General features: G+C 48.9%; 1 protein-coding gene across 5 annotated transcripts in view; it reads right to left on the reverse strand.

The window, feature by feature from the left end:
* Nucleotides 1–23,451, reverse strand: part of LOC117025477 (G-protein coupled receptor 35-like) — a 29,064-nt gene that overhangs the window by 4,464 nt on the left and 1,149 nt on the right. Inside the window, exon 2 of one of the 5 annotated variants that reach the window (XM_033111373.1) lies at nt 16,707–16,837. The gene's annotated coding sequence lies outside the window, so the exon portion shown is untranslated. Of the gene's footprint in view, nt 1–1,575; nt 1,605–2,936; nt 2,974–5,483; nt 5,598–16,092; nt 16,175–16,706; nt 16,838–23,451 lie in introns of those variants that run through there. The other 4 variants (XM_033111375.1, XM_033111372.1, XM_033111374.1 and 1 more) reach the window with 4 other exon arrangements.

Here is a 23,451-nt window from a genome sequence, read left to right on the forward strand (position 1 = left end):
TCCCTCCACACCCTCCCTGGACCAACTGCAGGAGGTACCCACATGTGAGCCACACCTGCATCTCAGCAGGTTGGTCAGCACCTACTCCACCCGCTATTCCTGCCAGCAGAGTTCCAGGACAGCAGGGCCTGTGGCTCCGGACGGGTCCCCAGAAAACTCCAGAACTCTGGCCTCCCTCCTCCTGCCCCCCCCCGAGTGCCTGCCCACCCAATCCTGTGCCCTGAGGCCTCCACCCCATCACTGGCAGATACTCTCACACAACCTCACCCTCTCCATCCCTGCTGGCCCCTCTCCCCGGACGTGCTCACGGCACAGCCCAGGATGGCTGGGACCAGTCTGTCAGATCTCCAGGCTGTTGGGAGGCTTCTGGATTCACCTGAGCCGGGCCAACCTCGGTTTCCCCTCATAGGACATGGGCTGTCACACACGGTGGGACCAGGGGGCACAGGGCACACACAATCCATGCCGCTCCCAGCCCCCCCACCTGATTCCTCTGGCTTGAAGGGCCTGGGGAGCGTGGCCTCCCTCCCCCAATGAGCACAGGCTCTCTGGGGGCTCTCTGCCCTTTACCTGGGCCATTGAAGGGGGTCAGTCGACCCAGGGAAGAGCCCAGGGCCCGGCTGGGCCGGTTCTGTTCCCCTCAACTCTCCCCACACATGAAGAGAAGAAATATCCAGAACCAAGCGTCTGCAGCTTTAGGTTCATTGGGCTGGAGGACGGGCTCCTTTCCTCCCCTGCAGCCCCCTGGGAACCTCCAGACTCAGACCATTAGGGAAGCAGGAGCACAAATTTCAGCCAGAAACAGCAATATTCCACCAAAGACTCCATTCCATCCCTTATGAATTTTAAAATGGCACATTTGTCAGCAATTAAAGTTTTACAGACTCTTTCACCGTGTGTAAAATCTCCTGACACATCATGACAATCTCTTCATTTTCGAAGGATTCTGTTTGTTCTCTGCCTGATCTCTGAGTGACGCCTCTCTCTGTGCAGGTCCTGAGCTCCCTCGGACCCTGAGCCAGGCCAGGCTCTGTGGACCCCCCAGAATCCACTGGAACCAACTGCTGGGATCCTCCCTTCCTGCCTGCCCTGCCCTCCTGGCTGCAGCCCACCCAGAAACACCCGTGACCTGCCAGGCCAGCTCTGCAAGATCCTCCAGCAGCCCAGTGACCTCAGAACCTGATGGAACCACTGCAGGGGTGGCTCTGCAGGGGTGGCAGCCTCAGGCGGTCCTCTGTGCCATCAGCACTGTCCCCCTCTCTCCTGCCCTGGACCGAGTCCAGGGACAACTTCTCGCTATTCTTGCCGGTGGTCCTGCAGCAGGTCAATTGCTGACCCCCCAGGTTACCACGCCCTGCTGATGGGGCCTCATCTCTGTCCTTTCAGGTGCTGTCCAGAAAGGCTTAGGAAGTCAAGTCCCAGGTCCCACCCAAATGGCATGGCGTCCCCAGAAGCCACTGTATATCCCTGCCTGTGCCTAGCCCCAGCCTGGGGATATATGTCCAGGACAGACCCGGCTGGCCTCCTGCCCATATATGCAGGCCATCCCCTCCCACAGACACTGTGTAGCCTCACCCTGGAGTAGCTGGGGCCCCACTGCAGAGAGCAAGTGCTCAGAGTGCTGAGCTGCCAGGGGCCCTGTCATTTCCTGCTGGGGGAAGCTGCCATGGCAGAGACCGGTGCAGCCTGCCTTCTGCACAGGAAGTGGAAAGCCACCCTTTGATATGCTTTGTGCAATCACATGGAGAGAAATCTGTGCGTGCATTTGGGAGGCCCAAGGACACTGCCGCCTCCCTTAGGCCCCTCCTGTCTGACAACTCCCTGAGGGGGATCTGGGATAGAGAGTGGGGTGCAGACCCCCATTTCCTGGGTACCGTAGAGACCTCTAGAGCTGGGACTCCACAGAAGAAACACCCTAGGATCCAGGACAGGCGTGTGTGAGTGAAACAAAAGTTTCACAAAACTGGAAAGGATGTGGAGAAAAGGGAACCCTCGGGCACTGCTGTGGGATTGTAAATTGGTGCAGCCACTTTGGAAAATAGTGCGGAGGTTCCTTAAAACATTAAGAATAGAACCACCTTATGACTCAGCAATTCCTCTTCTGGGTATCTACATGAAAAACGTGAAAACACTACTCTGTAAAGATATCTGCACCCCCATGTTCGTTGCATAATTATTTACAGTAGCCAAGTTATGGAAGCTACCTAGCTTGTAAGTGTCCATCAATAGACAAACAGATAAAGAGGTAGTACTTATACACATTGGAACACTACTCGGCCACAACAGATGAAACGCTGCCATTTGCGACAACATGGATGGACCTTGAGAGCATCGGGCTAAGTGAAAGAAGTCAGAAGGAAAAGGACAAAAACATATGATTTCATGCATATGTGGGATAGAAAACGGAAAGCAACAAACAAAGAAACTCATAGACACAGACAACAGCACGGTGGTCGGGAGGGGAGGGGCGGGGGAGGATGAAGAGGGTCGAGGGGGTCACATACGTGGTGACAGAAAAAAGGAGCCTAGACGGCAGGTGGGGAGCACACAAGGCGACATACAGATGACGCATTACAGAGCTGGACCCCGACACTCATGTTATTAACCGATGTCACTCCAATCAATTAAAAGCAAACATTTCACAAAACAGAGCTCACCCAACTAGGAATGCAGCACTGAGACATTTGCTGTCTAGTTTCTCCAGGGCTGGTCACAGCCCACAACGTGGATTTCAGAGTCTCGAATGAGGTGGAAGACCAGGCCCTGAGAGACACCCCGACTTTCTCTGCATTGCTGTCCACATTCGTGGAGGAGGGTCCCCCTTTCCAGACCATCGCCCCCCTCAGCACTCCTCCATCAGGACACTCCCCGGAAGTTCTAAGCCCCCGTCACAGCCCTGGCCCCGCTGAGACCCCAGGCCCCCTGTTGGTACTGACCTGCAGTTAGTCTTGGTTTCCCAGGTGGAACCGTCTCCCACCCTCCCCTCAGGCCGTGACTATACCTCTCCTTAAGGAGGGTAGGTGGTGGGCGGGCTGACGACAGCAGAGTGGGGGTGATGGGCTCCCCCCTCCCACCCCAGGGCTGTCTAGGGGAATTTCCAGGAAGGGAAGTGGGTGCTGGGACACTTGCGCTGACACTTCCAGAGAACCAGCATGCTTGCTATGAGTGACAGGGCGCTTGTTCTGGAAACAACCTGGTGAGCAAGACCCCCACAGTTCTGCAGTGTGGAGGCGCCTCTCCCATTCCTGTCTACCCTGCATCTCTGGAGGCGCCGGCCGTCCCCGGCTGGGCCCCCGCGGCTGCGGTCATCTGGCCCCGTCTGTGCCTAGCACCTGACAGGAAGCCTGCTTGCTCGCTGCACTGTGCACCCTGACACACATTCACGCTGATGGGTGACCACCAACATGCAAGGATGCAGAGACTCTTGGCCAGCCACCAGCAGGGACGCCCAGATGGGTCCACTTCGGCCCCTGCTTTAGTCACCTGCTCTTCCCTCCACTCCAGCAGCTGCCCTCCTCCTCTCCTCAGATGCCTTCTTTCCAGACCACCCATCCTCCAGTCTAGAATGTTCCCCATACCCCCAGGCCTCCATGGGGCAGCCACCTTGTCAGACCTGTGTACTCTGAGCCCAGGTGAGAGAACCTGCCTACCAGGTCTCTGCAGCCCTTCCTGCAGACCCTGCTCAGCCCATGTACCCTGAGAGCAGGGGCTGTGTCTCCTCAGTTTGCCCGCAGTCCCCGGCGCCTGCCTGCTCACAGCATCTCTCTCTGCACAGACTGCAAAGGACAGGGGATCCCCCTGGCCCCACCCCTGCCCACTTACAGCAGTAGGACTGAGGCTCCAAGAAGGGGAGTGGCTGGCCCAGGCCTCCTGCCCACATGCGCCTGAGGGGCCTGGTCTCCACCCTTGTCTCCCCAAGTTCCCCACACACATCCCTGTAGACCCAGCCTGCCCGCCTCACCATGGGCTCCCTTCGTCCCCGGCTGGCCTCCTCCCCACCCGAGTCCAGTGCCCTCTCTCCACCAGGTTTTCTTCATACAACTTCCCAGGAATTAAAATAGTTCCTCTGTGTACATTTGACCCTGAACAACTTGGGCGTTAAGGGCCAGTTGAAAATTTCCACATAACTTTGACTTCCCCAGACTTCCTACTAATAGGACAGCAGGGTTCCTGGCTCCCAGCAGGTGCTCCAGAAACATTAGCGACTGCAGGCTCAGAAATGTCTGCCCGGGGGGGATGGGGTATGTGCCCCTGAGCCCTTCCCTCTACTGACCATGCTGCTGGCACCCTCCCAGTGGAGGGCTGGTGGCTGACCCCGGCACGGCCGGGTCCTTTCCTTCAAGCCCACGGGGTCTTGGGGTCCGAGAGGCCTGGCCACGCTGGATAGACTTCAGGGTCCACACCAGGCCCATTCCCTCATTGGTGGGCAGCCTCCAAACCATAGCAGTGACCCTCTGCTCAGGAGGCCTTGCCAGGGACCAGCCTCACTGCCAGCACCACTCCATGTTGATGGCCTCCCTCACGTGCGGCCACCCCTTGCTGTGGTTCCAGCACGCTCTCCTGCTTCACACCTGCTGAGCCTGGAGAGTCCATGTGCCAGGCCTGTGTGGGGCCAGGCGCAGGGCTGAAGGAATGCCCTCCGGCCTCTCCCTCCGAACCGCTGGGGCTGGAGGGCATAGGGCTGCCAGGCCCTCCATCTAGAAGAACGCTCAGGGAAAGGCCCCAGGGGAGGCTGAGGCCAGCTCAGGACACCCTGCAGGCTCCTGGGGCTCCCAGCCCTGCCCTTGCAGCTGCCACCCCACCGCAGGACTCCTTCCTGCCTGTCTTCCTACACAACAGTCGTATGTGGCCTCTGAGACTCACGCCACTCTCTCACCCACTCATTCATTCACTCAGCAAATGTGGCTGGGCATGGAGGGGTGCTGCTGAGAGTGAGGGTGGGCACCGAGGGCAGAGATTGTGGGAAGGCCAGCGGATGCCCTCAGGGCCTGGCTGTGCCTGGGGATCCAGAGCAAAGCATCCCTGGTTCCACTGGTCATGTGGGGATCACGGAAAGATCATTTGGGGGGAGAGCACATGGACCTCAGGGGTTGCCTGTCCTGGTCAGACCCCCACCCCCACCCCACAGGCCCAGTGAGGGAGCATCCACGGCACCACCTTCCCTGTGCCTCCTCGTGCCCGCCCACCCCCTTCAACAGCAGCCATGCATCTCAGAGCCTCTGCCCTTGGACGCTCAGACACAGGGCAACTGCCCCCCTTTGAGCCTCCTGCCCCCGGCTCACTTCTGTCACCCCAGCCTATAGATGCCTCTGGGCAGGTGACAGATGTGCCCCCATCTGCTGGCTGCAGCCCCTCACCCAGCAGGACGGGCCACTGCATAGGCAGACACAGGTGTGGCCAATGGCCAGAGGAGACTACTGGGTGCAGGCAGCCCGCCCAGCACGAACCCCGGGCCCCTCACCGCCCCAGGTCGGCTCACTCACCCCTGGACAGCTTCTGCTCCCCTCCTCCTGGGCTGGCTCCCCAGGGCCACCTGCTCCCTGTTCTGCAGCTGCTGAGCCCTCTGGGACCCCTGCCCCCAGCCAAGGCAATGGCTGTGTGCGGCATCAGGGCGTGCTCCAGCCGCAGCTTCCTGGCTCCCCCGCCTCTTCCCCTTTGCTGCCCCTGAGTTATTCCTACACTCCCAGCTTCTTCCCCTTTCTCTCCTGAGGCTTCTCTGACTGGAAGGCTGGCTGCTGGCCCCACGCCAGGCCCTGGTCCTGGAGGCAACTGCGAGCTGCCTGCCCTGGGTGAGGGGCCTCGTTTCCCAGCACAGACAGCCATCCTGGCCCCCGCCCGGCAAGCCCCTGCCCACTCACCACACCCACCCTCTTCCAGGTGCTCCTTCCCTTGCCCAAGAATTTGCAGGGGCCCCCATTGCCGGACAGAAGTCTCAAGACCTTGCTCTCTGGCGAGGCCCTCAGGCTGAGTGTGATGGGCAGACAGCCGTGTGTACCGGCATCTCACCCTGCTTGAAAGTCACGACCCTCCCGCAGCTGGATTTGGAGCAGGAGAAGGGGGATCTCCTTTGAAAGGGCATGTCTCTCTGGGGTGTCACCCGCCCCCAAGGGCAGCGGGCCTCCACCTCTGGCTGGTTCGAGCCAGTCTGTCAGGGGCAGACCCAAGAAGTGGTAGTTTAACCAGCACCCAAGAGACACTGAGGCAGGAGGGCCTCCACTTTCCCTGAGAAACACTCTGCTGAGGGTTCTCATGTTCCTCCCCAGGACCATAGCCTTCTGACAGTTCCTCTGGACACTGGGCAAGATGCCAGCTGTTGATATACAAACGCAAAATTCACAGAAAAGAGGATGTAGATGGCTCATTAAACATATGGGAAGATCTCAGTTTATTCCTGAAAAGAGAAATACAGATCACAAGTGTTCTGCGATGTCACATGGCAAAGCCCAAGCCTCTGTTTGCTAACAGTCTCTGGGGGGAGACATGCTCAGATGTCACCTGCTGAAACTGAACACGGCACAAACACGTGGGGTTGGGGGGGCGTTTGTCAGTTTCCAGCTGAATTAGAGCCTTTGACCCAGTAGCCCCGCTTCTGGAAATCCACTCTACAGACAGACAGATGAAAAAGATGTTTCTGAATTTATATGCACATTAAAGTTAAAAATTAAACATTGAGGGGGTGATGTCATAGGAATGGCGGCAGCAAGGCGGACTTTTTGAGTTCTCCTCCAGATCTTATCACAAATGAGACATCTATAACCCATCAAAGGACTCTCTGCAAATCATGCAGAACAGATAAGAGACTCGTGCAAGGATTACTTGAAGGTGGGCAAATTGGGCGAGCAGGGGAAGAGGGAAGGGAGCCGAGTGGAGACGCAGCCACATCCGTGGTTGCAGGGACGCAGGGGATCCCAGGACGTAACAGAGACCATAAAAGCCAGGAGGTGGGCTCTTTCCCTGCGTCCCACAGCTGATCTCTCCCACCACAGGGGCAGCATATCCAGCATTTGAGGCAGTAACCTCAGCTGACACCTCCAGCTGGGCCGTAGGTCGGACAAAGTACACAAACTCCATACCTGGGCCCCTCCTCCCACTCTCCCAATCCTACCCCCTCCCTTCCAGAGACTTAAACTGGCCCCTGAACTGAGGAGTAGTGTCAGATTACAGAGGAGCCTTAGTGCTCAGGCTCTGGGAAGACAGGCGTGCAGCTCTGACCCAGGGAAGAGGCTGGGCAGAGTGTGATTTTTGCTGGGCTGGGAGAGAAGAGACTCCTCCACTCCCAGCCACCACCTTTTCTGGCCTGTGGGAAGAATGTGACACTGCTGGGCTGGGAGAGAGAAGACCCCTCCATCCCCAGCCCCCACCCTTTCTTGCCTGCCTATGGCAGAGCAATTACAAATGTGGAGACACACCCAGGGATCAGTAGTAAGCGGCAGAGGCAGACACAGCCCTGGGCTTTTAGCAGCTCAGAAATCTCCCACCCGCCACACACACACACACACACACACACACACACACACACACACGGAAGAAATGCCCTAAGACTCAGGAGAACTGGGCACAGGACTGGTGGTGCTACTCTCAGTGTGCATATGTGCAGGCAAGGGCAGAAACTGCACTGACTTTGTAGAAACTACCATCCAGATCCCTCAGCCCCACTCATCTAAATCTGCAGTCCCAACATCACTCTAAGCACCAGGTGACCAGCTCTGCCTGCACAACACACAGAGGACTCTTTGATACAGCAGAGGAAAACCTGGAGATCACTTGGTGGGCTTAAGCCAAGACTGGCGCCGCTTTTTTTTTGTTTTGTTTTGTTTTTATGTCTTTGACATCTTTGCCTGTTTTGAGTATGGGTTATCGGTTGTTTTTACATGTGAATGTATTTGATTTTTTTTCTTTGTTGTTGTTGTTGTTGTTGTTGCTTGGTGATTTGCTTTGTTCTGAAATTGCCCTACACCAGGGCCCAGCTTAAGAGGCACAAGATTCAACACACCCAGAAGCCAACTCCAGAGCAAACCAGAGTATTATTGGGTTTGACCTACAAGTGACACACCCAGAGGGAATTCTCTAAGGGACAAGAGCCCATAGAGGCCAAACCACATTTAAGTGGTCGACCCTCATGCAGCAGAACATCCTGCTGTGGGCAGAGCCATGTCTCACAACTAGTCAGATTAGGAGTCAACACCACCTACTCACAAGCTAAAAGCAATTAAAGATCAACTTTAACAGGACGATATACACAACACAAGAGTCACTTTGGAGCACACGCACAGGAGAAGAAGGAAGTGGTGCAAGTCAAATGTAAAGGACACACACTACATAAAGTAACCCAGCAAGAACTAAGGACTCTAGGAGATCTACCTAATACATCAAAGCAAACACAGAGAGTCAGCCAGAATGGGGAAACAAAGAAACATGTCCCAAAGAAAAGAACAGAAGAAACCTCCAGAATTGGAAACAAATGAAACAGAGGTAACCAATCTATCAGAAACAGAGCTCAGAACACTGGTGATAAGAATGTTTAAGGAGCTTAGTGATGACATAAAGAAGGATACAGAAATCATAACGAACAACCAATTAGAACTAAAGAATACAATAACTGAAATAAAGAACTCACTTGAAGGAATTACCAGCAGGTTAGATGAAGCAGAAGATCGAATCAGCGACTTAGAAGACAAGTTAGCAGAGATCACCCAAACAGAACAACAGAAAGAAAAAAGAATAAAAAACAATGAAGATGGTTTAAGAGACCTCTGGGATAACATCAAGCGCAACAACATGCGCATCATAGGAATACCAGAAGGTGAAGAGAGTAAGCAAGGGATTGAGAACATATTTGAAGTAATAATGTCTGAAAACTTCCCTAACTTGGTGAAGGAAACTGACATACAAGCCCAGGAAGTGCAAAGAGTTCCAACCAGGATAAACCCAAACAGGTCCACACCAAGACACATTATAGTTAAAATGGCAAAGCTTAAAGACAAAGAGAGAATCCTAAAAGCAGCAAGAGAAAGACAGAGGGTTACATACAAGGGAATTCCCATAAGACTATCAAATGACTTCTACAGAAACATTGCAGTCCAGGAGGGAGTGGCAGGAGATACTCAAAATGATGGAAAACAAAGGCCTACAACCTAGATTGCTTTACCCAGCAAGGCTATCATTTAAAATTGAAGGAGAGATAAAGAGCTTCTCAGAAAAGAATAAGCTACAGGAATTTATTACCACCAAGCCAGCGTTGCAAGAAATATTAAAAGGACTTCTGTAAACAGAAGAAAGATGAAAACAATCTTACTACAAATTTTAAAAATGGCAATAACTATATACCTATCAATAATCACTTTAAATGTAAACTGATGAAATGCTCCAATCAAAAATGTAGGGTGGCTGAGTGGATAAGAAAGGAAGACCCTTGTATATGCTGTATACAAGAGACTCACCTCAGATCAAAAGACACACACAGGCTGAAAGTGAAGGGTTGGAGTAAGATATTTCATGCAAATGGAAATGAGAAAAAAGCTGGAGTTGCAATACTTATATCTGACAAAATAGACTTTAAAATGAAGAACACATTAAAAGACAAAGATGGACACTAAATAATAATAAAGGGATCGATCCGACAAGAGGACATAACCCTAGTAAACATCTATGCACCCAACATAGGAGCACCTAAATATATAAAGCAGATATTGACTGACATAAAGACAGAGATCAACAGTAACACTATCATAGTAGGGGACTTCAACACACCTCTGACAAGGGACAGGTCTCCAGACAGAAAAAACCAATATGGAAACAATGGCCTTAAATGACACATTGGACCAGTTGGATTTAATCAATATTTTCAGAGCAATTCACCCCAAAGCTGCAGAATACACATTCTTCTCAAGTGCATATGGAACATTTTCCAAGATAGACCACATGTTAGGCCACAAAACAAGTCTTGATAAATTTAAGAAAATTGAAATCAGACCAATTGTCTTTTCTGACCACAGTGCTATGAAATTAGAAATGAACTACAGGAAAAAAACTGGAAGACACACCAATTCATGGAGGCTGAATAACATGTTACTAAATAATGAATGGGTCAACCATGAGATCAAGGAAGAAATCAAAAGATATCTCGAGACAAACGAAAATGAAAACACGACGACCCAAAATCTATGGGATGCAGCAAAAGCAGTCCTAAGAGGGAAATTCATAGCATTGCAGGCCTACCTAAAGCAACAAGCAAAATCACTAACCAACAGTTTATCTTCACACTTAAGGGATCTAGAAAAAGAACAGCAAAATAAGCCCAAAGGGAGTACAAGGAAGGAGATAATAAAGATCAGAGCAGAAATAAATGAAATAGAAACAAGAAAAACAATACAAAAGATCAATGAATCCAAGAGTTGGTTTTTAGAGAAGATAAACAAAATCGACAAACCTTTAGCTAGACTTATTTAAAAAAAGAGAGAGAGGACCCAAATTAATAAAATCAGAAATGAAAGGGAGAAGTGACAACAGATACCAGAGAAATACAAAAAATTTTAAGAAGTTACTATGAGCAACTATATGCCAACAAATTTGACAACTTGGAAGAAATGGACAATTTTCTAGAGGCATACAACCTTCCAAGGCTAACTCAGGAAGAAACAGAAAACCTGAATAGACTGATTACCACCACGGAAATTGAATCAGTAATCAACAGTCTCCCAACAAACAAAAGCCCTGGACCAGATGGCTTTACAGGTGAATTTTACAAAACGTTCAAAAAAGAATTATCACCTATTCTCCTCAAGCTCTTCCAAAAAATCCAGAAGGAAGGAAGGCTCCCAAACACTTTTTACGAGGCCCCTATCACCCTGATCCCAAAATCAGCCAAAGACACCACAAAAAAAGAAAACTACAGGCCGATATCTTTAATGAACATAGATGCAAAAATCCTCAACAAAATATTAGCAAACAGAATTCAGCAATACATTAAAAAGATCATACACGATCAAGTGGGATTCATCCCTGGTATGCAAGCGTGGTTCAACATCCGCAAATCAATTAATGTGATACACCACATTAACAAAATGAAAAATAAAAATCACATGATCATAGCAATAGATGCAGAAAAAGCATTTGACAAAATCCAGCAGCCATTTATGATAAAAACCCTTAAGAAAGCGGGAATAGAGGGATCATATCTCAACATAATAAAGGTCATATATGATAAACCCACAGCTAACGTCACACTCAATGGGGAAAAGCTAAAACCATTCCCCTTAAGATCAGGAACAAGGCAAGGTTGCCCACTTTCTCCACTTCTATTCAACATAGTGCTGGAAGTTCTAGCCACAGCAATCAGACAAGAAAAAGAAATAAAAGGCATCCAAATTGGTAAGGAGGAAGTAAAATTGTTATTATATGCAGATGACATGATACTATATATAGAGAACTGTAAAGACTCCACCAAGAAACTATTAGAGTTGATAGATAAATTTAGTAAAGTAGCAGGATACAAAATTAATATTCAAAAATCAGATGCATTTGTATATACCAATAATAAAACATCAGAAGGAGAAATTTAAAAAACAATCCCATTTACAATTGCTTCAAAGACTATAAAAAACCTGGGAATAAATTTAACCAAAGAAGTAAAAGATCTGTACTCAGAAAATTATAAGACACTGAAGAAAGAAATGAAAGAAGTTACAAATAGATGGAAACACATACCATGCTCATGGATAGGAAGAATTAATATCGTTAAAATGTCCATACTGCCTAAGGCAATATACATATTCAACGCAATTCCTATCAAACTACCAACGATGTTTTTCACAGAAATAGAACATATAATCCTAAAATTTATATGGGACCATAAAAGACCCCGGATAGCCTCAGCAATCTTGAGAAATAAGAACAAAGTGGGAGGTATTATGATACCTGACATCAAATTACACTACAAGGCTACAGTAATCAAAACAGCATGGTACCGGCATAAAAACAGACACATAGATCAATGGAACAGAATAGAGAGCCCAGAAGTAAATCCATGAGTACATGGCCATTTAATCTATGACAATGGAAGCAAGAATGTACCATGGAGTAATGACAGTCTATTCAATAAATGGTGCTGGGAAACCTGGACAGACACATGCAAAAAAATGAAGCTGGACCACCTCCTTACACCATATACAAAAATAAATTCAAAATGGCTTAAAGACTTAAATGTAAGATCTGAAACCATAAAATACCTAGAAGAAAATATAGGAAGAAACTTCTCAGACATTACCCGGAGTAAGATTTTTACTGATATATCCCCTCGCGCAAGGGAAGTAAGAGAAAAAATAAACATGTGGGATTACATCAAACTAAAAAGTTTTTTCACAGCAAAGAAAACCATCAATAAAACAAAAAGGGATCCTACTGAATGGGAAAAGATATTTGCCAATGATATATCCGATAAGGGGTTAATATCCCAAATTTATAAAAAACTCACTCATCTCAACTCCAAAAAAACAAACAACCCAATCAAAAAATGGGCAGAGGACATGAAGAGACATTTTTCTAAAAAGGACATATGAACAAATGTAAACAGACATATGAAGAAATGCTCAACCTCACTAACCATCAGAGAAATGCAAATAAAAACCACACTGAGATACCACCTCACCCCAGTCAGAATGGCCATCATCAATAAATCAACAAACAACAAGTGCTGGCGAGGATGTGGAGAAAAGGGAACCCTTGTGCACTGTTGGTGGGATTGCAGATTGGTGCAGCCCCTGTGGGAAACAGTATGGAGGTATCTCAAAAATCTGAAAATGGAACTACCTTATGATCCAGCAATTCCACTCCTAGGTATCTATCTGGAGAAATCCAAAACTCTAGTTCAAAAAAATTTATGCACTCCTATGTTTATTGCAGCACTATACACAACAGCCAAGAAATGGAAACAACCGAAATGCCCATTGTTAGACGACTGCATTAAGAAACTGTGGTACATTTATACAATGGAGTATTAATCAGCCATAAAGAAGAATGAAATCTTACCATTTGCAACAACATGGATGGACCTAGCGAACATTATGCTAAGTGAAATAAGTCAGACAGAGAAAGACAAATACCATATGATCTCACTTATGTGGAATCTAAAGAAAAGAATAAGTGAATGAACTAATCGGAAACAGTTTCGGAGACATAGAGGAAAAACTGAGGGTTGCTAGATGGGCGGGGGGTGAGGATAAAGGGGAAGGTGAGGGGATTAGAAAACAATCAGTAACCACAGGATGGCCACGGGGTTTGAAAATTAATTTGGGGAACGTAATCAATAATGTTGTAAAGATTTTGTAGGGTGTCCGATGGACACTTGTCTCATTAAGGAGACCACCTCAGGGAAGATGTAGATGCCTGATCACTGCACTGTACACCCGAAACTGAACAATAACGAATGCCAACTATAATTTTATATATATATATATGTATATATATGTATGTATACACTTACAAGAAGCGGAGTACAGCATTAGGAATAGAGACAGTGGAAATGCAATGGCTCTGTGCGATGTCAGAGGGATAGTGGGTGGGGGAGGGGGGTTGACACAGTGTGAGGGATACAAATGATAAACGTCTAACTATTACTTTGTTTTGTGCACCTGAAACTAATAAAATGAAAAAAAGAAAGAAAAAAAATACTATCTCTGCAGATAAAAAAAAAATCAACATGGCATTTTCCTCTTGAAACATACAAGTAAAATTTGGAATTATATGTCTTTGAATCAATGCCTTTTCTTTCTTTTATTTTTTTGTGTTGGTTTCAGATGTACAAAACAACATAATGATTACACATTTACACCCCTAACAAAGTGATAGCCCCTCTCAAGTCTACTGCCCCTCTGACACCGTATGTAGCTGCTACTATACCATTGACTGTATTCCCTAGGCTGTGCTTTTCACCCTGTGGCTATAAATAAATATATACATATATATTTAATTATAGTTGACATTCAGTATTGTTCAGCTTCGGCTTCCGGGGTACAGCTCAGTGGTCAGATGCTTTTCTTTTATATTAGGCAATGGCGAGAAGGAGCAGAAGCTGTGTATATAATCTGATCGCTTTTCTTTCGCCTGGGCTGCTGGGAAGTTCCGAGTTAAGTTTGTATCACTTGCAACAATCACCCCTCACCTCCAATCCCCAGGAAAATTTCTTCTCATAGTTTTCCTCAACCCTGTTCTCTGCCTTCAACACACAAGGCTCCTGGATCATGCTCCCCACAAACCACACCAAGATAAGAATCTAATCTTTATTTTAATAAGTTACCTCAAAGTCCTTGCTAAAAGTCAGCAAGCACACATCCTGAATTTTCTAAGACAGTCTGAGATCACATATTCAGCTTTATTTTCCTCATAAACGATGTGAAGTTCTAATAAATCTCACTATTTTCCTTCTAAAAAAAAAAAAATTAAACATTGACCTAAAGCTGAAAAAGGGAAAAGAAAAAGATGCTCGGAGGCTATTCCTTGTGGCCGTCGGTGGCCCCAGCTGGGAAGCCATGCAACCGTCCACCCACAGGGCGCTGGCAGCACCGAGGGTGTTCCGCCCCCAGCATGGAGCACGGAGGGCAGTTGTGTGCAGGAAGGGATGTCTTTGTGATACCTCTGTGCTTGTCTGCAGGGAGTGCTGCTAAGGGCACAGGTGTTGGCACTTGTGTATTAGTCATTTACTTAGGGCCAGCAGGTTATGTTTTCACAAATGGAGGGATAAGCCTTAAAGCTTGTTTTCCGTTAAATTGCGACCTACGGGGAACAGGTGGAAATGGGGGGAGGAAAAGAGGGGTAGAAAGTAGACTTCTGTGAATGCTCCTTGGCTTATAGATTTGGCTTTAGAAACATGTAAATGTTTATGTAATTACTAAATTCAATTAAATCACGATTTTAAAGGAATTCTTAAACTTGAAAGCAAGATGAAACTATGAACTTGGATTATCGGTTGGCAGGAAACCTACCAAACTCCTCAAAGCGATTTTAAAATCAGCATTTTGACTGTATGTCTCTGTAGTCTGAGGACCAAAAGAATGGCAAAGATGTTTTATTTTCTGTAATCGTTTTCCAGATGATTTTAAAACACAGTTTGTGTGTACATCTACGGAGGGTGCCAAAAAAATGTATACACATTCTAAGAAAGGAAAAAACTATTAAAATTGTAATATTCAATATAGACCGATAACAAAAGATGAATACAAGTCACGTTTGACTTCTGCAATGACAAGAGGTGCTCAAAGTGGTTCCCATCAGCGTCCAGACACTTCTGATAATGAACTACTGCTTGAGCAACGGTGACCAAAGTGTCCACTTATCTACATTTTTTTGGTGCCCCTGGTATATAACCCAAGGACCTTAAAAGCACATACAAGCACCTTAAGCTTTTCAGTAACCACGCTGTTGATGGCTGTGCTGGTATTGTTATCTGGGGGTTATTGTGTGTGTGGGGACAGAGCCCCAAAAAGCAGTTTCCAGGCTCTCAGCCTCACATAGAAAGGTGCTGGCTCAGGTAGTAAATGGCCATCGACTGTGATCAAATGGCCATCAGCTGTGGCTAGTTGGCCGTCAGCTGTAACCAGTGAGCCATTGGGCACTAATATAACCGCCGTGGCTAGGCTAGCAAAAAAGGGGGAACTAGCAAGAAGATGGTGGCTGAGCCTGCAAGCGGCACAGTGAGGGTTGAGAATTGTGTTACTCCTGGTTCCTGTGTCTCCAAACCAGCTGCCAGTGAGAGTATAGTGGTGTGACTCCCCTACCTATGGCTCTGTGAGTGTTCCTTTTTGGCCTCACCATGTCCTGCGTTCTTGTGTGGGGAGCGGGACCAGAGACCCCACAGACCCCGCCTGACACCCCACACGACAGTGTGTGTTAGGGGGTAAAACGAAAGAGCAGTTATGTTGGGCACTGCTGACATTTCTGGTGTGGGGTGAAGAACACAGCTGTAACGTCAATAAGATTAGTAAAAACCAGGTAGGTCGGGACTGACTGAAAGGTATTGGCGTCACTCAGACCGTCTTACTGGACAAAGAAAACATGCGATTCTGTCCACCGACAAAGCCGATAAACAAGCACCCCTACCTCCAGACTGCGGCCTCTGGATACCATTTCTGGGGGGTGTTGGGGGCCTCCTGAGAGACGTGGACCAGCACATCTGGGTCAGGAAACAGGTACCATGAGCCTGGAGTAGCTCTTCATACCAGAGAACAAGACTGTTGGGCAAAGAGACTTGGTTCGCTTGGGTTTGCTCCCACTGCCCAAAGGTGGGGTGATTTGAATATCAACACAAGAATAATTTTAATGAATTGGAACACAAAAATGTTTAAGCCCATGGATTTGTAATTATACTTAAAAAGAACACCAAACTCAGTCACTCATGGAGCAGTCCTGCCAAAACCAAAAATCACACCTGAACCTGATCACGCAGGTAGAGCTACGGGCCCAGGGATGAGAGCTGTTGAGTGACAGTGCAGGGTGTGAGCTGCGAACCCCGCCTGGGGACCACGCTCCAGGCAAAGCACCCACAACAAGGGGAGATGAAGAAAAGGAGGAGAAACCTGTCCCTTAACAGACTTGACGACACCTCAGTCACTGGAGGGCAGGGACTCTGTCCGGATCCCGTCGAGCTGCTGGTGGCCAGGTGGCCAGTGAGGACGCTGAGCCAAACCGCAAGTCACAAGCAAGCCTTTACTCACCAGTGTGCCAGTGCAGGCAGGAGGCGGGAGAAAGGCAGGGACACGCCAGGCGAGAGTCAGACGACATGCAGACAGGGCAGGGCTCATCTCACTGCGAGGAGCCCAGAAGATTCTCCTGCCTTTGTGTGGCCCTGGGTGTGGAAAGTACTGAGTCAGCGTGGAGAAAGTGCCCCGCCAAGGTCAAGGACGCGGGGCAGGAGGCCTCCCTGCAGAGTTGGGCTGGGAGTGTGGCTATGGGGAGAGTGACAGGTGGGGTGGGTCCCCAATTCTGGGGTGCGGGCTGCCTGTGGGGCCTACACCCCCGCCCTGCCCCGTGTCATGGCCCTGGCGGGCCGGCGACCACACACAGGGACCGCGTGCTCAGCCGGACTCTGCAGACCCCAGTCCAGCCAACCATTTTACTTCTTCAGTGTTCACGACGGAGGGGAACAGGTGAAGGCTGACTGTGTGTGTGACGAAACGACAGTCGCATTCACGTTTTGGTTAGCTGTGGTAACGGTATCGCCGTCATGGAGTTCTACAGGTCCTTCTCTTTCATTCATACTGAAATTCTGGTAGACGAAGGGACATAGTGGCTGGCACTTGCTTCAAAGTGTTCCCGGGCTAGTAGACGGGGGAGGTGACTCAATATCAGCCGGGTTCGCCAGCTGCCAAAGGTGGGGCGATGGGCTCGTGGGCTCTTTATACAAATCTGTCTATTTGCATCTGTTTGAAAACTTCCAAAATAAAAAAGATTTTTAAAAAGACAGCCAAACACCCCTCTACTGGTTCCTGTTAAGCACGGAAAGTTCTCTTGTGACTTTTTGTTTTAGCTCCACTGTAGTGAAGGAAAAGCTGGGGTCTTTTCAGGAGTCCTGTAGTGACCAGATATCCCTGAGAGTCAGAGGCAGGAGGCAGCTGATGACAGGGGGATTCCGTGGGCCGCAGTGTGCTCGGGAGCAGACTCTGGACGGAGGGCGGCCTGGGGCTGCCCGAGGGGGAGGCCAGGATGCAGGGGCCACGCCGAGCTCTGGGCTGACTGCATTTGGGCCTGACTTCCTGGTGTGGCTGGTGCAAAACAGCTTCCCCTTCCCCCATACACACTTGCAGATACACACACACAACACACACCCATATGTGCATATACACATATGTGCATCCTGCGCATGCACACGTGCAAACACACGCACACATCCACACATGCATGTACACATGCACACAAAGCACGCACGTGTGTGTGCACATGCATATAGCACACATGTGTGCACATACAAACACATGAACACACATGTATGCATACCTGTGTGTGCCCACACATGTGTGTATACACAGACACTTCTGCCAAGCTATGTCTATGGGAGGGGCTCTATGGGAGAGGCAGGGCTGTGTGGCCCATACAAGCCTGAGTCAGAGGGACTGCCCACAGGGACTCACACACAAAGATGGGCACCAGCTGGGCACTACCCAACACCTGGGAGAGGACCCCCACTCCATGTGGGTGAGGAAGGAAGCCCAGAGCTCATGGCCCTACTCCCGCCTGGAGAGCAGAGGCCCCCCCAGGACTGGGGACTGGGTGAACTAAGGTCCAGGAGGGACAGTGACAGGCTCAAGGGTGCCATGGGCCATGGAGGAGAGGCTGGAACGCTCCTGGCGACAGCTTTGAGAGCAGGGAGTCCACAGTGGGGACCAAAGGGTGGGGGAAGGAGCAGCAAGGGTCCTGAGCTGGCCCCAGCCACTGCTGGGCTGTGGAGGGGAGGAGGCCCTGGAGATGGGGAGGAAGATGCACGGGGAGGCGTGGGGGAGTGGGCACGGGGTAGGGGAGGAGAGCAGGCTGCCTCTGGGCCGGAATAAGGTGAAGGACAGCGTGAGGGTGGAGTCCGGCCGGGCTGTTAAGTCGGGTTAGAGCCAGGCCGAGGTCGCCGCGAGGAGCCCTGAAGCCCACATGGAGTTGAAGCCTGGCACTTGTTCACTTTAGAAGTCGAGTCCAGAGTGTGTGCGGGCACATGACCATAGACACACCACCACCACCACACAAGCAACCCAGGGACGTTTCATGGGCCCTACTCACATCTGCTCACCCGTACCCGGAACACCCACCCTCTGCTCTCACTTTCGCCCTGCGCATCCTGCAGGCCTGCCGTCCACCAGCCTCACCCATCCCCCACATGGCTGGCTCACTTTCTCCCACATGGATTTCCTTGGCCAGACCCTGAGCTGGGTGCCAGCCTCTCCTCCACGTCAGCGATATCTGCACAGCTCCCAGCAGGTGGGGCTTGTACTTCTGGGAAGTCGATACCGACACTGAAAGAGGCAGACCGATTAGACCGCAGGGGTGTACAAAGCCAGAGGCCCAGTTTAGATAAGCGTCCCTGGAGGGTTGGGGCCTGGGGAACCTGCTCTGGAGGTTGGCTGGCTGGCTGAAGGAACAGCTCCCAGGGCAGGACTCCTGAGAATGGTCACCTCGGCCAGCCATGTCACTGGTCCTGCAATGCTCAACCTCCCTGCACTGCACCTGCCCCTCTGGAAAACCCTGACCCTGAATTTGGCCAGGCTCCATGGTGCCAGCTGACTGCCCAGCCCTGCTAGAGGACCATGCAATGGCTGAGGTCTCGTAAATTCTCCCAGAAGAGCTCTCCTCACGCACAGTGTTGATTTCCTCAGAACTCCTCGGGGTATAACCACTGGGATTAGGCTCCCACCACACTCAGGTCCCTGGAAACATCCCCCTGTCACCCCCCCTCAAGCAGGCCCCCTGCCAGGTATCATGTGACTCCTCCTCCCAGCAGCATTTGGCAGAGGTGACCCACCCTTAGTACTTTATTTTTCAAAGTTTTTATTAAAACACCAAATAGCTCTAAATGTATACCCATGCACATGTACACAGGTAAGGTGGAGAGCTTCAAGTGGTCTCCGAGGCCCCCTGGCACCCTGCTCACGTTCCGGAACCCTCTGTGGCAGTGCCCAGGGGGCACTGCCGGGTACTACCTTCTTGGCTTCACGACAACACACTTGCCCTGTTTGCTCCTTCCCATCTGGCTTCCCCTCTCACACCTCTTACTCTCCATTTGGTCTCTAAATTGGGCTTCACTGGGGCTCGGTCCTGGACCCTTTTCTTGTCCCATCACCACTCTCCATAAGTAGACTCACCCAGTCCTGTCGATTCAACGGTCACACCTATGCCCATGGCTCCAGCCGCCAGCTCCAGCCACACCCCTGGGCCATGGAACTGTCTACCGAGCATCTGCTCTTGGATGTCTGACAAGCACTTCAAATGCCACTTGTCCAAAACTGACCACATCATCAAGCCACTTCCCCATGGCCCCAGTAATCGAATCTTCCTTCTAAGTTCCGCGTCTCAGAGACTGATCCCTCTTGCTGTCCACACAGATGTTTGCGTGTCATTCTTGACACTCAGTTTCCCCCTCCTGTCCTTTCCCCTCCCTCCTACATCCGATCAGTCATTGACAAGTTAGATACCCATGCTGTAAACCCAACAGCAACCACTGAAAAGATAAAACAAAGAAGTGTAATTAAGCCAGTAGAGGAGATACATGGAACATAAAACAAAATATTCAATTAAAAAGAGGGAGAAAAAGTACAAAGACTAGATGAGATATAATGGATGAATATAAAACGAATAGCAAGATGGTAGATTTAATCCAACCATTTCAATAATTACATTAAATGTAACTATAAGTAAAAGGCAAAGATTATAAAACAGGATTTTAGGAGCAAGAAGTCACAACATGCTATCTAAATGATAAACATTTTCAATAATAAGACAGGTTAAAAGTGAAAAAACAAAAACGAAGTGAAAAATGGAAAAAATATAAAATGCACACACTAATCATAAGAAAGCTGGAATGGGTACAGTAATATCAAAGTAGACTTCAGGGCAGGGAATCTTACCAGAGATAAAAAGGGACAGTTCATCATGATAAAAGCATCAACTGAGAAGGAAAAGCAGACACGTCCACAATTGCACCAGGTTATTTTGACTCTCCTGTCTCAGTAACTGAGAGAAAAATTAGTAAGGACACAGTAGACCTGAACAACTTCAATCAACTTGTCCAAACTGACATGTAGAGAACAGTACACCCAACAACAGCAGAATACATATTCTTTTCAAGTACACATATGAACTTCTCCAAAATAGGTAATAAAACAAGTCTCAAAACAAGTAAAATGACTGAAACCATACAGAGTATGTTCCTCAACCACAATGCCACCAAAGTAGAAATCAATGACAAAAAGTTGTATCTAAACGATACCCAAATATTTGGAAATTAAACAACACATTTACAATTAACTCAAGGGTCAAATAAGTGATCAAAGGGAAGCTAGAAAATACTTTGAACTCAATGATAATGGAAACACAACCTATCAGTATTAATGAGATAAAGCTAATGCAATGTTTAGAGGAAATTTTGTAGTATTTTATGTGCTTATATTAGGAAAGAGGAAAGTTCTAAAACCATTGATCTAAGATTCCACTTTGGGAAGCTAGAAAACAACAACAATAATTTAAACTCAGATAAGTAGAAGAAAATAAATAAGAAAAAGTGGAAACTATAGAAATATAATAGAAAAGTAACAATAGAAAAAAATCAATAAAATGAAAGTTGGTTCTTTGAAAAGTTGATAAACCTTCAGCCAAACTGATAAAAAAAAAAAAAACCACAAATGACTAATACCAGAAATGAAAGAAGATGCATCATGTCAGATCTTACAGATATTAGCAGAAGAAAAATGGAACTCTATTAATAATTTTCTGCAAACACATTTGACAACTTAGTTGAAATGCCTCAGCTTCTTAAAAGTCACAACTTGCCAACATTTGTACAAGAAATAGAAAATTTGAATAGCTTATATCTATTAAAGTTGCTGAATTCGTAATTTAAATCCTTTTCTACAAAAACTCCTGACTCAGATGGCGCCATTGATGGGTTCCATCAAACATCTAAGGATAGAATGACATCGATCTTAAACACTTTCAAAAGAGAGAAGAAGGAGGACACTTCCCTATTCATTTTCGAAGGCAAGATTTACCCTCATACCAACGTTGGACAACAATGTTACAAGAAAAGACAACTACAGATCAATATCCTGCTTGACCATAGACACAAAAATCCTTCAGAAAATGTTAGTTCATTGCATCTAGCAATATATATACATATAAAGTCAATCATATCCCAAGGACCCCAGGAATGTAAGGCTGATTTTAACATTAGAACATCAATCAATATAATTTACTGCATTAATAAAGGAGAACATTTATATAATCCTCTCAATCAATGCAAAAAATAATAATAATTTGGCAAAACCCAACCCCTGTTTATGACAGAAATGCTCAGCAAACGAGGAATGACAAAAGGCCCTTGACCTGACAAAAGGCCTCGCAGACAACCTGCAGGGAATTGCGCTCTTAGTGGTGGGAGACCCTGTCCCACTGCGTCAGCCACAGGGAAAACAGCTCTCACCACTTCTATTCAAAATGGCTGGGCCGGGGCCACTGCGTCAGGGGCCGGTCCTGGTCCCCTGCAGGTTCCTGGGACCTGGGCAGGGGTGACGATGGGCGGCCGTGGCACACGTGTGTCTGTGTTCCAGCTGGCATGTTCCAGCTGGAGTCCTAACCAGGGGAGATGAGGCAAGAAAAAACCTGCTATCAGAGAGGGAAGGAAGAAGGAAAACTAGAAAGTTTCACAAAGGACATGTAATTGTGTATGCAGAAAATCCCAAGGCATTTACCTCAAAACCCCAAAACAATGAACTAGTAAGTGAACTAGCAAAGTTATAGGACATAAGATTAATATACAAAAAAAGTATCTCTATATACTGGGAACAAACACAACCAAACCAAAGGGCGTTGTGTTAGACAGCTTAGCTTCTGGGCATCCCACAACTCTGACCTCTCAACCTCCACCACTGCCTGCCAGCCAGGCCACCGTCACCGCTCCCTCAGCCAGGCCACCGTCACCGCTCCCTCAGCCAGGCCACCGTCACCGCTCCCTCAGCCAGGCCACCGTCACCGCTCCCTCAGCCAGGCCACCGTCACCGCTCCCTCAGCCAGGCCACCGTCACCTCTCCTTCAGCCAGGCCACCGTCACCGCTCCCTCAGCCAGGCCACCGTCACCGCTCCCTCAGCCAGGCCACCGTCACCGCTCCCTCAGCCAGGCCACCGTCACCTCTCCCTTGGATTCTGCAGCAGTCTTCTGGTTGGTCCCTGCCTCCAGACCATCTCTGAGACCTCAGCCAGAGGGAGGTGTCAAACATACTCACATCAGTTCCTGTGTAAACTGAAGTGGCTCCCTCCTGCCCAAGCTCCTTAAACGGCCTCAAGGTCCTTGACCTACCTCTCCAGCCTCAGCTCTTGTCACGTTCTCTGAGCCCACTCCCCACAGCTGGCACGAGAGCCTTTTCTATTCCCTGCGGGTGCCCAGCTCCTCTGCCAGCCTCTGCCCTGCACTCAGCTGACCCGAAGCTGGTCACGGACCACCCCACACATCATGGGGTGGTCAGGGCCATCTAGGGGACCTATGTGCGGCTCATCCCCTAACGACCCCTCAAGGGCAGAGGCTCCTGGCGTCTCGGCCACGTCCACAGCACCCCACTGCATGCTTGCAGAGGACTTCGGAATTAGGGGGCAGAGGGGGCCAAGGTGGAGGAGAGTGGTATGAGAAGCTGGTTGGTCTTCTCAGTGGGGTGTGGGGGACGAGGGATGAGCCCATGCCAGCGAGAACACAGAAACACACGTGTGCCACAGCCT

Source organism: Rhinolophus ferrumequinum, chromosome 8 (genome assembly GCF_004115265.2).
Source record: "Rhinolophus ferrumequinum isolate MPI-CBG mRhiFer1 chromosome 8, mRhiFer1_v1.p, whole genome shotgun sequence".
NCBI lineage: Eukaryota > Metazoa > Chordata > Mammalia > Chiroptera > Rhinolophidae > Rhinolophus > Rhinolophus ferrumequinum.